We start from the raw sequence: 16,478 nt of genomic DNA on the forward strand, positions 1-16,478 counted from the left end.
ATTTCTTAGTTTCCTTATTCCAATTGTTAATTGTTCATCACTTTAGTTTCATGTTCATTTACTTTTCTTTTATTCAACTCCAAAATACCAAGAGAACTCCTAACCAATGACGTACATCTTAGGGCAACTCCTAGGAAGAACGACCCGGGATTCTACTCCCAGTTATTATTTTTTATTGTTATGAGACATTTTCTAAATTTGGTGCGGGAAATCTTGTTGGTTTAGACTATACTCACGATGGAATTTTATTGGTAAATTCTATACAGACAAATATCTCACATCACAAACAATAAGATAGAATTGAAGAATTAACAACCAAATTTATAGAAGTAAAATACAAATTATATCTAATTACTAACCATCTCAAAAGCGCTCCAATTACGTTCACATCCAGATGAGCTATATATCAAATTCAAGACACGAAATCGCAAATTGTTGAAGCTCTGGAGCTGGAGTTTTGGTATAAATTGCATTTTGAGCTACTTTACTACCAAAAAAATCTTTTCGAGTCTTAAATCTTCAAGTTGAATATCCATCTTAGTGATTAAATCTAGATTTCCTATCATCCTTTCCATACAAGCATAAAACTGCTTCTTAAGCTCATAAGTAATTTTAAAACCAGACCTATAATGAATTTGAGGATTCAAATAATAGCCGTAGCATGCAATGGCCTATGAAGTTGGTTGCCCCATCTTGCATCAATAATATCCCAAATAAGTATATAACTAAAACATAAAAAAAATTAATAAATTAGTTACAAAATAAAAAATACTTTCAGAATTGAATTTGAATCTGATTCCAAATTCATGGTGTTTCCCCTACCTTGTGGTATTGCATTTTAACTTTGTTCCTTTCTTTTTCCCATACATTATTATTTTTATTATTAACCTATTCATGAATAGTTTTCTAGCCGTTCAAACAAGGCTGCTATATGCCACACAATCACACACCATTCATTCTTCAAAAATTTCAACTCTCTCTGAATTGTACTTTTCTACCTCTACCGTTATTACATTTTAAAATTACACTTCACACAGTTACACGTATTGTTCAACATTATGTACATCTCTTATGCATTAATTAAAAAAAATTAGACACTTTATCTTGTCTCAACTCCTTAAAATGCATCTCGTATTTTCTCATTTGCACTTTTCATTTCTTCATAAATAAATCCCATTGCCGGCTTTTCTTCTGAATCCACCATACGAAGCACATGAAGAAGAGGGTAGGCATCCCTCAAGCAAATTATCACTTCTTTTCAAAACATCTTATCCAACACTATACTTGCAATTATCTTTCCATCTTTTGTCTTTGCAAATTTACTAGAAATCCATTGATTAGAAAGAAACATTCTTATTAAGGAATCTTTTTCTCCGTTAAGACATCCCAAAGTAAGGTAAGAAGTTGCAAAATGGGTCATACCCAGCCTCACCAAATCTTTTTCCTTAGTGTGGATGTGTCGTAGTACAATGATGGAGAAAAATCGTCGATAAAGAATTTCACAAAATAATCGCATTGCAAGTATAGATCTAAACCAACAATTAAACTTCAATCAAATGTAATTTGTTTGTCACTAAAGCAAACCCAATAAAAATAACCGAAGTATTAAACCTCGGGTCGTCTCTCAAGGAATTGCAGGGAAGTGTACTTATAATTGGTTATGGAATTTTATATTTTTGGGTTTTGAAATAAGGAACAAGTAATGTAAATGACAAGGAAATAAAATAACAATTAAGAAAGTCTTAGCAAGGATTGATGATTGGAATTCCTATCCCCATTATCATAGTCACTTGTAATGGTAATTGCCTTTTACTATCACTTAGTTAACCTCTAACGATTGAAGGTAAGTCAAGTGAGCAAATCAACTTGAGTTCACAAGTCCTAATCAAGGACTAGAGTTAGTAAAGCTCAAGCCAACTAGCAAGTTTCAATCACCAAGCAACAAGAGACTTTGATAATTCACGAGTCTCCAATTTACTCAATCTAAGCTAAGAACATAAAAAGATAATTTAAAATCCAACCAAGCATTTTATCAAAACTTGATGGGCACAAAATAAAAGCATAGGAAATTAACAAGGAATAGTAAAACCTAAGACTAACAATTGCAAACATTCAATAATAACAAACGAAGAAAGGAACAATAAATATGAAATACCTCAATTCGCATTAAAAAGAGAATTCAAATCTAACATGAGAATTCATAAACCAAATGGCAACATAAAGTAATGAACAAGGGAAATAAATAAACTGGAATGCTAGAAGAATTAAAAGTAGAAGAGAAACTAAATTGAAATAAGATAGAATTCAGAAATTGAAAAGGAATAAAACTAAGAACCTAAAATTATGTGAATGAATGTTGTCTGTATGTTTTCCCCACTCTGCAGCCTTTATTATGTGTTTTCGGGCATGGAACTGGGCCAAAAGGAGCCCAGAAAATACCCCTAGCATTTTCTGGTACGTGCAGCACGTGGCTTTGTCACGTGTACGCGTCACTGAACTTTTGCAAGGTCATGCATACGCGTCGCATAACGTATTGGCAACTATGGCAAATTGCATATCATTTTGAAGCCCCGGATGTTAGCTTTCTAACGCAACTGGAACCGCCTCATTCGGACCTCTTTAGCTCAAGTTATGATCGATTTAGTACAAAGAGGTCAGGCTTGACAGCTTAGCAATTCCTTCAATTTCTTGTATTCCTTCCACTTTTGCATGCTTCCTTTCCATCCTTTAAGCCATTCCTGCCCTATAAATCCTGAAAACACTTAACAAACAAATCACGGCATCGAATGGTAATAAGAAAGGATTAAAACTAGCAAATTTAAGGCTAAAGAAGCATGTTTTCAATCATAGCACAAAATTAGGAAGGAAAATGTAAAACATGCGAATTATACGAATAAGTGTGAGTTTAGTGGATAAAATCCACTAAATTAAGCACAAGATAAACCCTAAAAATGGGATTTATCAATCTCCCCACACTTAAACACTAGCATGTCCTCATGCTAAGCTCAAAAGAACCAAAAGCGTGAAGAGAAATGGTTGAAAGTATGAAATACAACCTATCTATATGAATGCAACTAAATGCAAAATGCTTTTACCTACTTGGTTAAAAGTAAACAAATCCTTCAAGAAGAAATATGAAATGGATCTCACTAATTCAAATCATAAAATAAGGTACAAGTACTTGTAAAAGAAGATAGCTCATGAAAGCCAGGAACAAGGAATTGAGCATCGAACCCTCACTGGAAGTGTATACACTCTAATTACTCAAGTGTTTAAGGTTCGGTTCTCTCAATTCTCTACCAACCTTGCTTTCTAAGACTTGCTCTTCTTCTACCAATCGACAGAAATTTAATGCACAAATACACATATCAAGAGGTCTTTTAAGGGTTGTAATGGGGTTAAGGTCAAGGTAGGATTATATTTGGTCAAGTGGACAATCCATGTAATCATAATATAAAGCCTAACTACCCATTAACTATGTTTTGCCACATATTCATGCATTCCAATTTGAGTACAACTCGTATGCATTGCTATCACCATTTACTTTGAGGCATTTTGCCCCTTTTTATTATTTGCACTTTTTTTTGCTTCTTTTCTTTTTTTCTCTCTTTTTTCTTTTTATTTTTCTTTTCTTTTCTTTTGCTTTTCTCAGTGCACATGATTACATTGTTTAATGCAATAATATGTGTTCAACTATTGTTTTTCGTATTTTCACAGGAATATACAACACCCAATTCTCAAGCCAAATATTGGCAAACCAACTTCCCCACACTTAAATCATGAATGGTCTCACTAGTCTAAGCTAATAAAGGATTCAAATTAAGGACATTATTGTTTTTCACTTAGAGTTAGTGATGAGCTAGAGTAAAGAATAAATGGGATAAGTGATAGTGAGTGAGGCTAAGATCAATTCGCATGTGGGTTAGGAACTCGGTTATCCAAAGAAAACGGATTTAACGTTGCAAGTATAGTCCCAACTCGACGAATTGGCCCCTCGGATCAAATTGGAAATTCACAAGATATGTCACAAGCAAAACCAAATTAACCGAGAGTATTAGACTCCCGAGTCTTCTCCCTAGTAGCACTTTAGAACAACGAGTGTGTAATTCCGGTTGTAGTGATCAATGGGTTGTGAATGAAGAAATTAACATATAAAGCAATAAAAGAACATACAAAATTTTAATGATTGAACTAATTAAGATATTAAAGAACCGACTATGTAATATAAACAAGTAAAGTATAAAAGAAATTAACATATAAAGGTATAAAAGATTGAAAGCATCAAAAAGGAGTCTTGGCTTGGAGTGAGCTAAGGGTCCTTTCCTTGTTGGAACCACAACTATGATAATTATAATGGATTAATCTCACTTGATCAACCCTCACATTGGAAAGTAAGTTAAATGAGCATAAGTGTCCTTAACCCACAAATCCTAACTTGCTTGCTAATTACCTTAGCAACAAATTAGCGTTAGTGGGAACAAGAACAATTAACAACCCAAGAATTGAAACTAAATGTTGGACATTCCAACTCTAGGAGCCTACTTGCTCACTTTACCCAAGCCAAGAACCAACAATTTAGCCTAAAACCATGTTTGACATTTTGTCAAACACTTTGTGGACAAAAAGCTTAAACATGAGAAAAATGAGTAAAGACTTAAAACTAAAAGCAACAATTGATCTCAATCAACAAAGATAATACAAGAGAGCATATAATCAACATCCAACATCAAATTCATCAACAAGAAATTGAAATTGCAAGAGAAAAGCAAAATTGAACTATAACTTGAATTAGAAGAAAGAGTAATGACAATGTAACTATAAAGAGTAATAACAAGAAATTACTTACAATGAGAGCTTGCAAAATCCAAGATCAAAAATGGAAATGGCACTTTAATGTAAAACCCTAATATAAACCCTAATAGAGATGATGAAAAACTTAGAGAAAAACTAAACTAAAACTCCCTACTACTACTCCTAAACTATACTAAATGATATGGTATGTTATGGCTTCATTCTCCCCTCCAATATGAGCTAGAAGACTTCAGAAATGGGCCTCCAAAGCCCTCAAATCGCGAGACACATGCTATTTTAATGAAGTCATGTGCAGACACCTGTGCGTACGCACAGACGCGTGTGTCCGCACACTTCGCGAGAAATCCAGGCCTGTGCATACGTACATGCAGTTGTGCGCACGCACACTAGGCGATGCATGGCTGGACCCGCGACGTGCTAGCTGCACTCCACGCGCTCTGCTTGGATGCCTGTGCGTACGCACAGGTAGCTGTGCGCACGCACACGTCTCTGAGCTCACTCCTTTGATTTCTCTTGCTTCCTCCTCTTTGCATACTCTTCTTCCATTTTCTCCAATCCATTCCTACCTTACATACCTGAAAGCACTCACCAACAACATCAAGGCATCGAATGGAAGGAAAATAGAATAAAATAGATTAAATTAAGTATAAAAGAGCATATTTTCATGATCAAGCACAAATTGGGAGGAGAGATCAAAAGCATGCTATTCAAGGGAATAAGTGTGAGTGTATGTGATGAAAATCCATTCAATTTTAACCAAAAATCATCATCAAATTTGGATTCATCAATTCCCCCACACTTAACCACTAGCATGTCCTCATTCTAAACACACAAAGGAGATAGATGAAAGGGAAAACGACTTATGCTATACACTACTTAAATTGCATGCAGCTATCCTAAGGCTAATCTCTAATATGTACTACGTTGAGAGTTAGAAACAAACTATGAAATTCCAATCCATCACAAGAAAATTTTAGGGTCAATGCAAAGGATTCATGCATTAAGATCAATGTCCAAAGAATTGAATTGAAGTTATCAAAACTATCCAATCAAACAACTTGCAAGAAGACATGATATGAGGTGTAAAAACATAGAATTGAGCGATCGAATCCCTCACTAGATGCGTATCCACTCAATTTGCTCAGTGTTTAGGGTTTAACCACTCAATTCTCCTTTTATCATACTTTTCAAAGATTTGCAATTCATCTAACAATCAACTAGTATTTAATGCATGAATAACAAGTATCATGAAGTCTTTAGAGGGATGTAATGGGGCTAGGGTTTAGGTAGGATGATTTATGGTTCAGTGGACTTAAAGAATTAGTACTTTGATTAGCTTGAATGTTCACCTAATCCTACATCACCTATATACACATAACAATGCAACCTTCCCACCCATTTCCTTTTTATATCTCATCTTACTCATGCATTTTCTTTTCAAACATGGCATATGCATCCTTTATTTACGCTTTTTATTCATACTTTGTTATGCACAAGGTTTTTTTTTTAATATTAAACTATGAATGCATATGTTTCAATTAATGAAATGCATGAGCATTACCTAATTGCCCAAAAGATTTTTTTGACAAAGAATTCATGCCTTTATCACCAATGCCTCCTAAATTTCCTCCACACATAGAATTTACACACTAATCCACCCAAGCTAATCAAGGAATAATTCAAGGACATCAATGGTTTTTCGCTTAAGGGGAGTAAATGTAAGGGTTGGCCATATAGGTTAGTGAGTTTATCATCAAAGACGGCCTCAATCATGCTAAATGCATCCAAACACAAATACAGGACATAAAGAATCATGCAAATCAAAGATCACAATAAAAAAGGAGTATAATCGCACACAAGAACAACATTATGGTTGAAAAATGCAACCATCTATTAAAGCTCAAATCTCACAAGGTATGTTGTTCGAGCTCCTTTTTCCATGTTCTACAAGCAAAATGCTCCAAGCAAGTTGGTAAAACAATTTTTTCTCAATTCAATCAATGGTATGCCCTTAGAAAATAATTTCATGGGAATTCCTTGGTGTTTCACCACTTATTCATCATATCATGCAAAATGCAAATATTAACTACTAAATATCCAAAAACGATTAGAGAAATATTCACAACAAACTAAACATGATGCAATAGAAAAACTACTCAAAATGAAGAAAAAGTACTACAAGAAACATTTCAAAGTGTCTTTAAGAGAGAAACTTTTACCCCCTTTGAAGTCATCGATCCTTCCCCACACTTAAATTGTGCATGGTCCTCCGTGCATGCTCATGATCCGGGAGGATGAAGAGGGGGCCACCTTCAGCTGGTGGACTCAGAAATGGGATGGCCAACCGCATCAAGCTCCTCCCCAGCTAGCTCAGATGAAGCTGTAGGAATTGGGCCGGGGTCTCTTACTTCTAATCTCGCCGCTATCCACTCAAAATGTTTGTGCTCCAAATGCTCCATGTGATGGATATCGTGCAAGATATCGTGGAATAGATCCGGAAGAGGACGGAAAAAAGGTAAAGCAGTCGATAGGGTTGGTGGACTTAATGGTGGTGCTATGGGTGCCTTCCTCTTGGAGGGAGTTGTTTTTGTTGATCTTTCCAAATCTCCCCTCGGAATGAACTTGTGGCCTATAGGAAACTCAAGCATTGTATCCATTGGTTGCCTCTCTACCTCCGCTGCATTTGCTAAACGCATCACGATCAATGAAAATGGAATGCTGACATTCTTCTTGTCAATTAATTTCCAAATCGATTTGCGCAATAAGGGTAAGATGGCTATATGCTTCCCTTGCATAATAGTCCAAAGTAGCAAAGCAGTTTTAAACCTCACATGGGTAGTATGGGTGCTCGGGATGATGTAGTCTGCCACAATCTGATACCATATATGAGCTTCAGCATTCAAATCAGAGTATACAATACTAGTGGGAACAGAATTCTTCTCTTTGCTATACTCCCAAGAAGCACCAGGACGGCCTATTTTCTCAAGAATGGGAGTCAGAGATATTCTTCCTTCGAAGACATCCTCCTTTATCTTGGAGTATCCATCTTTCTCAAATGGAATGTGGGGGATGTTCAAGATAGTTTTCAGAGCTTGATTGGAGGTATCCAACATCTTATCCCGGAGGAAGACTGACTCTATTTCCCAAGCTTAGTAGTTTGCATAGAATTCCCGCACCATAGTCTCATTGACTTCAATGGGTTCTCGCTCGAGAAACTCCCAATGAAGTGAGGCAATCCTTTGGTGAATAATTGTCTTGTATTGGCTTGGAGCCTTCAACGGCTGCTCCCAATGGATTTTATGTTTCTCAATGGCCTCATATTGAGAGTCGGCTCTTCGGTTAACCAAGGTATCCGGTTTATCACCGCGGCAATTCCACCAAATATCAGGAGAGCAAGTGGTAGTTTTCTCAACCGGTGAAGAAGCCGGTGCCTTACCCTTCTTTCTCATCCTGAAAATACAAACAAAAGAATTTCGAGATCATAGGGCAACATTAAAGTAAATATCATTGAGAAAGCATTAATAACTTTAAAAGAAGCTTATATAAATGGTGTGATTTACAAAAACATGGTGTATATATTCCAATAATGCGCGGTTGGAATACACACACCGGCCAATCATTACGGCAATCACACCCTTAAGCAATTAACAACTCGAAGCTTTAAGAAAGCACCAAAAGGAAATTAGCAATTGTTCATTCTCAAGAAGTGGTAATCACACATACAATAGTCTTAATTTGAGTGCGAAAGATGTTTGATCAAGACATCAACTAAGGTTGAGCCATTGTACAGGGATTACCATATAAAAAATTTTGATGAACAATGACAAATGAATTCATACCACACAATGAATTTGAAACCAAGAATTGCACATGAACAAACAAGGAAATGCATTGGTGAATTTACTTAACAACCATCAAAAGTCATAATAGACGTTGCACAATTCATACAGTATGCCTAACAAGAGATAAATCGAACACATATGATGGCCAAGTCATATGAATCAAACAAAGTGTTCATTGAGGCATTTTATCAAACATGTGGTATGCAATGTGAGTGTTCATCACAATTAAGCTCAAATATGCTCGTAACCAGTCCCAAAAATCAAACGAGAACACTTTGCAAATCAAGGAAACAAGAAAGAAAGCAACTAATAAAATCAAAGTAATATAAAAGGAATGGAAACACTTGCAAAGAAAATATTAACATAAAGAGAAAAGGAAAACAAGAACCTTAGATATAAAGGTTGAGAAGACAAGAATGAGGTGGAAAACAATGGCACTTCTTATAGCCACTGTAAAATCACGGCGGTCGGGTTCATCGGAAAAAGAAGCAACACCAGAAGAGGGAGAGCTCACCGGTGGTGTATATAGAAAAGAGAAGGAAAGAAAGAAGGAAAAGAGAGAAGAGAAGGGAAGAAAGGGGAAAGAGAGAGGTCACTGGCGGTGGGCTGGCGGCGGCGACGGCGGCCAGGACCAGCGGGCTGGGTAGAGAAGAGGGAGTAAGGGCAGCTGTGAAGAAGAAAAAGGAAAGAGGGGACTGCCTCTCAACAGGGCAAGTTGCCCTGTTGTTGCCCAGAACGCGTCCTGTGCAGACGCACAGGGGCCTATGCGGACGCACAAAGACGAAAACTTGGAGAGGTGCAAACGCACACAGCGTGCGCTCGCTGTGACCAGAGCAGTTACAAAAGGACATGCGGACGCACGAAGACATGCGACCGCACTGTGTTGTTTTTTTTAGAAATGGGGTGGGTTGTGCCCACACACAAGCTGTTCCCTCGCTGCCAACAGAGGGGCTGTCAAGTTGCGTGCGGACGCACACCTCTGTGCGGCCGCACAGATGGAGCATGAAAGGGAGCGAGTGAGCGCTCACTCAGGGTAGGGAAAATTGGCAGCACGCACGCACAGGCTGTGCTGGCGCTATGACCAGAGGGCATAACAAAGCTTGTGCAGACGTACAGGCCGGTGCGTTCACACAGATGGCGAAAAATCAGGGTTGTGCGGACTCACAAGTGGGCGCGGACGCACAGGTGCCCTATTTCAGAAAATTCATTTCCTTTCAAAACTATGGTTCCCACCCTTATTACATAAACATACCAACCCCAAACCATTCAATTAAGCACAAATTCACAGTCCACAAGCAATACAACTTGAACAACTCAAAATTCATCAAATCAAATCTAAACTATCCATTATATCACAAAAAGGCAAATAAGGCAAAAGACTATAAACAAGAGATAGAGTTGGAATAATGTCACCGTGGTGGGGTGTCTCCCACCAAGCACTTTGGTTTAGAGTCCTAAGTTGGACTTGCATGGCTTCATTGGTCACTTGGGAACTTCACCAAGAAGAAAGATCTCCAAATCCTTGGCATTTTTGGGTTGAGTGACATCCTTTGAACTTGATTCCTCAGCAACATCCTCTTCTTTTTGCTCCTTGCCACCCTCAATGACTTGCTCTTCAACTACGTCGCACCCAAAAATAGAATATGCTTCAAGAACGGACTTGTTTGACTCCTCCAAGATGAAGTTAACTAACTTGCCATCCGCCTCAAAGGAGTAGACTCCCGAATGTGCATCTAGCTTGAAACGGGCCGTCTTTAAGAATGGCCTTCCAAGGAGTATGGATGATGGCTTGTTTGAGTCAATGGGAGGTGTCTCCAATATGTGAAAATCAACTAGAAAGAGCAATCCTTGAATATTGACTAGGTCATTTTTAGCAATCCCAACAACGGACACAATACTCTTGTCGGCTAGTACAAACCTCGCTCCGGACCTCTTTAGGGGAGACAAATTCAATCTTTCATAAATGGAGAGTGGCATAATGCTCACGCACGCCCCCAGATCACATATACAGTCCATGAATTTTATCCCGCCAATCAAACAAGTGACCAAACATGGGCCGGGATCATTGCATTTTTCAGGAAGTAAGGAAGAGATAGAATCATCTACCGGCCTTGTGTTGAGGTTACCAAGCTTTTCCTTGTGAGTGCAAACATCCTTAAGGAACTTGGCATATCTTGGCACTTGTTAAATTGCTTGGAAGAGAGGAACAGTGACTTTAACATTCTTGAAAACTTCAACCATAGTGGGGTCAAGCTCTTCTTGTTTCTTGGCCTTCTTGGCTAAAGTTGGGAATGGAATGGGCAAAGGCTCTTCAAGAAAAGTCTTTCTCTTGGGCTCCTTGACCTTGGGTGGCTCTTCCTTGCTTTTATCAACACCTTCATCCTCGTCCCTCATGACCTCCACTTTATCTCCCACATCTTCATTGTTTGTCTTCTTGCTCAACTTTGTAGGTATAGGAACATTCTTATCCAATTTAGTGCCGCTCCTAAGGGTAATGGCGTTAATGCTACCCTTAAGATTGGGTTGAGATTGGAAGGGCAAACTACTCGAGGTTGAAGCTTGTTGGGTGTTTTGTGCGGTTTGAGGAGGGAAAGTCAAATGGTAGAGGGCATCGGCTATTGTAGCCATATATGCTTCTTGTTTCTTGTGGAACTCTCGTTGTTCTTGCATGAAGGTGTGAATTATGTCATTCATGTGAGGTTGGTTGGAGGAAAGGGCTTGGTTAACTTGAGGAGGGCTAGGCCTACTATGTGGGTGTTGGTACTTCCCTTGAGGTTGAGATTGTGAGGGTTATTCATATGGTTGTTGGTATGGTTTTTGGTATTGTGGTTGACCTTGGGGTTGTTGATAGTATGTAGCAGACTTGGGCATTTTGGTTGGGATGAGCTTGAGGAGCTTGGTTCCACCTTTGGTTTGAGTTATCCCTCCACCCTTGGTTTTGGTTTGCTCCATGTTGGTTGGATCCTTGGGTGTAATTTGGTTTTTGTGGGTAAAAGTTAGCTACCGCCAATGTAGTGTCCTCTTGGAGCTGAGGACACTCATCGGTGTAATGAGTATTACACACACACACACCACATACCCTTGGTGGTCCTTCAATCCTTTGAGGTTGAGGTTGAGCACTGATGAGCGGATAATTTATACGCTTTTTGGCATTGTTTTTAGTATGTTTTTAGTAGGATCTAGTTACTTTTAGGGATGTTTTCATTAGTTTTTATGTTAAATTCACATTTCTGGACTTTACTATGAGTTTGTGTGTTTTTCTGTGATTTCAGGTATTTTCTGGCTGAAATTGAGGGACTTGAGCAGAAATCAGATTCAGAGGTTGAAGAAGGACTGCTGATGCTGTTGGATTCTGACCTCCCTGCACGCAAAGTGGATTTTCTGGAGCTACAGAACTCGAAATGGCGCGCTTCCAATTGCGTTGGAAAGTAGACATCCACGGCTTTCCAGCAATATATAATAGTTCATACTTTGGCCAAGAATAGACGACGTAAACTGGCGTTCAACGCCAGCTTTCTACCCAAATCTGGCGTCCAGCGCCAGAAAAGGAGCCAAAACCAGAGTTGAATGCCCAAACTGGCACAAAAGCTGGCGTTCAACTCCAAGAAGGACCTCTACACGTGCAACACTCAGGCTCAGCCCAAACACACACCAAGTGGGCCCAGGAAGTGGATTTATACATCAAATACTTACTCATGTAAACCCTAGTAGCTAGTTTATTATAAATAGGACCTTTTACTATTGTATTAGGCATCTTTTGATCATCTTAGGATCTTAGGATCATCTTTGAACGCATTGTTCTTAGACTTTGGGGGCTGGCCATCTCGGCCATGCCTGGACCTTCACTTATGTATTTTCATACGGTAGAGTTTCTACACTCCATAGATTAAGGTGTAGAGCTCTGCTGTTCCTCAAAGATTAATGCAAAGTACTACTGTTTTCTATTCAATTCATCTTATTTCACTTCCAAGATATCCATTCGCACCCAAGAACGTGATGAAGGTGATGATTATGTGTGACGCTCATCATCCTTCTCCTTTATGAACGCGTGCCTGACAAACACTCCCGTTCTACATGAAATAAGCTAGAATGAATATCTCTTAGATCTCCTAACCGGAATCTTCGTGGCGTACGCTAGAATGATGGCAGCATTCAAGAGAATCCGGAAAGTCTAAACCTTGTCTGTGGTATTCCAAGTAGGATTCAATGATTGAATGACTGTGACGAGCTCCGAACTCGCAATTGTAGGGCGTTAGTGACAGACGCAAAAGGATAGTAAATCCTATTCCAGCATGATCGAGAACCGACAGATGAATAGCCGTGCCGTGACAGGGTGCGTGAGCATATTATTCACTGAGAGGATAAGATGAAGCCATTGGCAAGGGTGATGCCTCCAGACGATTAGCCGTGCTGTGACAGGGCATTGGATCATTTTCCCGAGAGATGACCTAAAGTAGCCATTGACAGTGGTGATGTATCACATAAAGCCAGCCATGGAAAGGAGTGAGACTGATTGGATGAAGATAGCAGGAAAGCAGAGGTTCAGAGGACGAAAAGCATCTCCATTCGCTTATCTGAAATTCCTATCAATGATTTACATAAGTATCTCTATCCCTATTTTATTATATAATATTCGAAAACACCATTATCACTTTATATCTGCCTGACTGAGATTTACAAGGTGACCATAGCTTGCTTCATACCAACAATCTCCGTGGGATTCGACCCTTACTCACGTAAGGTATTACTTGGACGACCCAGTGCACTTGCTGGTCAGTTGTATCGAAGTTGTGACAAATTATGAATGTGTAATCACGATTACGCGTACCAAGTTGCTCACGTTGCCAGGAATTGTTCGAGCCTGGACATCACAATTTCGTGCACCAAGTTTTTGGCGCCGTTGCCGGGGATTGTTTGAGTTTGGACAACTGACGGTTCATCTTGTTGCTCAGATTATGTAATTTTCTTTTTATTTTATTTTCAAAAAATTTTCAAAAATATTTCTAAAATTTTCTCATCTGTTTTCGAAAAATTAATATAAAAATGTTTTAAAAAATTTTATTCAAAATTTTTAAGAATGAATTCTAGTGTTTCATAAAGCATGTTGAAGCCTGGCTGGCTGTAAAGCCATGTCTAATTCCTTTGGGAATGAGTATGTCAGGCATGTCATGTCTGAATTACATGCTGAAGCTTGGCTGGCTAGTGAGCCATGTCTAATTCCTGGACTGAAGCTTCAGACTAAGAATGCAAGATTCCTGGAATTCATATTAAAAATTTTGGAATCCTTATTTTCCTTTTTCATATAATTTTCGAAAAAATCCAAAAAAAATTAAAAAATCATAAATATCAAAAATATTTTTGTGTTTCTTGTTTGAGTCTTGAGTTATATCATAAGTTTGGTGTCAATTGCATGTGCATCTTGCATTTTTCGAAAATTTCATGCATTCATGGTGTTCTTCATGATCTTCAAGTTATTCTTGGTAAGTCTTCTTGTTTGATCTTGATGATTTTTTGTTTTGTGTCTTTTCATGTTTATCATATGCATTCTTGAATTCTTAGTGTCTAAGCATTAAAGAATTCTAAGTTTGGTGTCTTGCATGTTTTCTTTGCATTAAAAATTTTTCAAAATATGTTCTTGATGTTCTTCTTGACATTTAAAGTGTTCTTGGTGTTCATCTTGACATTCATATCATTCATTCATGCATTCATTGTTTTGATCTAAAAATTTCATGCATTACATCTTTTTAGTATTTTTCTCTTACATCATAAAAATTCAAAAATAAAAAAAATATCTTTCCCTTTTTCTCTCATCAAATTCGAAAATTTGGATTGACTTTTTCAAAAAATTTTAAAATCAAATTGTTTCTCATGAGTCAAATCAAATTTTCAATTTGAAAATCTTATCTTTTTCAAAATCTTTTTCAAAAATCAAATCTTTTTCAAAATTCTTAGTTATTTTCGAAAATTCCAAAAATATTTTTCAAAAATCTTTTTCTTATTTTTATATCAAATTTTCGAAAATAACATAATCAATTAATATTTTGATTCGAAAATTTGAAGTTTGTTACTTGCTTGTTAAGAAAGATTCAAACTTTGAGTTCTAGAATCATATCTTGTGATTTCTTGTGAATCAAGTCATTAATTGTGATTTTAAAAATCAAATCTTTTTTTTCAAAAAACAATTTCAATCATATCTTTTCAAAAATATCTTCTTATCTTTTTCAAAAGTTTGATTTCAAAATATCTTCTCTAACTTCCTAACTTCTTATCTTTTCAAAATTGATTTTCAAGTTTGTTTCAACTAACTAACTAACTTTTTGTTTGTTTCTTAACTTTTTCAAAACTACCTAACTAACTCTCTCTCTCTCATTTTCGAAAATATCTTCCCCTTTTTCAAAATTTCTTTTTAATTTATTAATTATTTTAATTTTTAATTTTTAAATCTTAATTTTCGAAAATTACTAACATTTTTCAAAAACTATTTTCAAAAATCACTAACTCTTTTTCAAAAATTATTTTCGAAAATTCCTTCTCTCTCATCTTATTCTATTTATTTATTCATCTACTAACATCCCATCTCACATCTCAAGCCTCCTCACAGTTGTGTTTCTTCCATTACATTACATTCTTTGTCTCCCCCTCTTTTCCTCCACTCACAAAGGGATCCCTATACTGTGGTATAAAGGATCTCTATTATTATTATTATTTTTCTGTGCCTTCTTCTTTGTCATATGAGCAGGAGCAAGGATAAGAACATTCTTGTGGAAGCAGATCCAGAACCTGAAAGGACTCTGAAGAGAAAATTAAGAGAAGCTAAATTACAACAATCCAGAGATAACCTTTCAGAAATTTTCGAACAGGAAGAGGAGATGGCAGCCAAAAATAATAATAATGTAAGGAAGATGCTTGGTGACTTTACTACACCTAATTCCAATTTACATGGAAGAAGCATCTCCATTCCTGCCATTGGAGCAAACAACTTTGAGCTGAAACCTCAATTAGTTTCTCTGATGCAGCAGAATTGCATGTTTTTTGGACTTCCATCTGAAGATCCTTTTCAGTTCTTAACTGAATTCTTGCAGATATGTGATACTGTTAAGACTAATGGAGTAGATCCTGAAGTCTACAGGCTCATGCTTTTCCCTTTTGCTGTAAGAGACAAAGCTAGATTATGGTTGGATTCTCAACCTAAAGACAGCCTGAACTCGTGGGATAAGCTGGTCACGGCTTTCTTAGCCAAGTACTTTCCTCCTCAAAAGCTGAGCAAGCTTAGAGCTGATGTTCAAACCTTCAGACAGAAAGAAGGTGAATCCCTCTATGAAGCTTGGGAAAGATACAAACAGTTGACCAAAAAGTGTCCTTCTGACATGCTTTCAGAATGGACCATCCTGGATATATTCTATGATGGTCTGTCTGAGTTATCTAAGATGTCATTGGATACTTCTGCAGTTGGATCCATTCACCTAAGGAAAACGCCTGCAGAAGCTCAAGAACGCATTGACATGGTTGCTAATAACCAGTTCATGTACACTTCTGAAAGGAATCCTGTGAGTAATGGGACGCCTATGAAGAAGGGAGTTCTTGAAGTTGATACTCTGAATGCCATATTGGCTCAGAATAAAATATTGACTCAGCAAGTCAATATGATCTCTCAGAGTCTGCATGGAATGCAAGCTGCATCCAACAGTACTCAAGAGGCATCTTCTGAAGAAGAAGCTTATGATCCTGAGAACCCTGCAATAGCAGAGGTAAATTACTTAGGTGAACCTTATGGAAACACCTATAACTCAACATGGAGAAATCATCCAAATTTCTCATGGAAGG

General features: G+C 37.4%; 1 non-coding gene across 1 annotated transcript; it reads right to left on the reverse strand.

Annotated features, from left to right (window-relative positions):
• Positions 1 to 15,919: 15,919 nt before the first annotated feature.
• Positions 15,920 to 16,027, reverse strand: LOC112787392 (small nucleolar RNA R71). The gene has a single exon (XR_003194808.1). It is a non-coding gene; the product is annotated as a small nucleolar RNA R71 (small nucleolar RNA).
• Positions 16,028 to 16,478: the final 451 nt, after the last annotated feature.

This window comes from Arachis hypogaea, chromosome 20 (assembly GCF_003086295.3).
Source record: "Arachis hypogaea cultivar Tifrunner chromosome 20, arahy.Tifrunner.gnm2.J5K5, whole genome shotgun sequence".
Taxonomy (NCBI): Eukaryota; Viridiplantae; Streptophyta; class Magnoliopsida; order Fabales; family Fabaceae; genus Arachis; species Arachis hypogaea.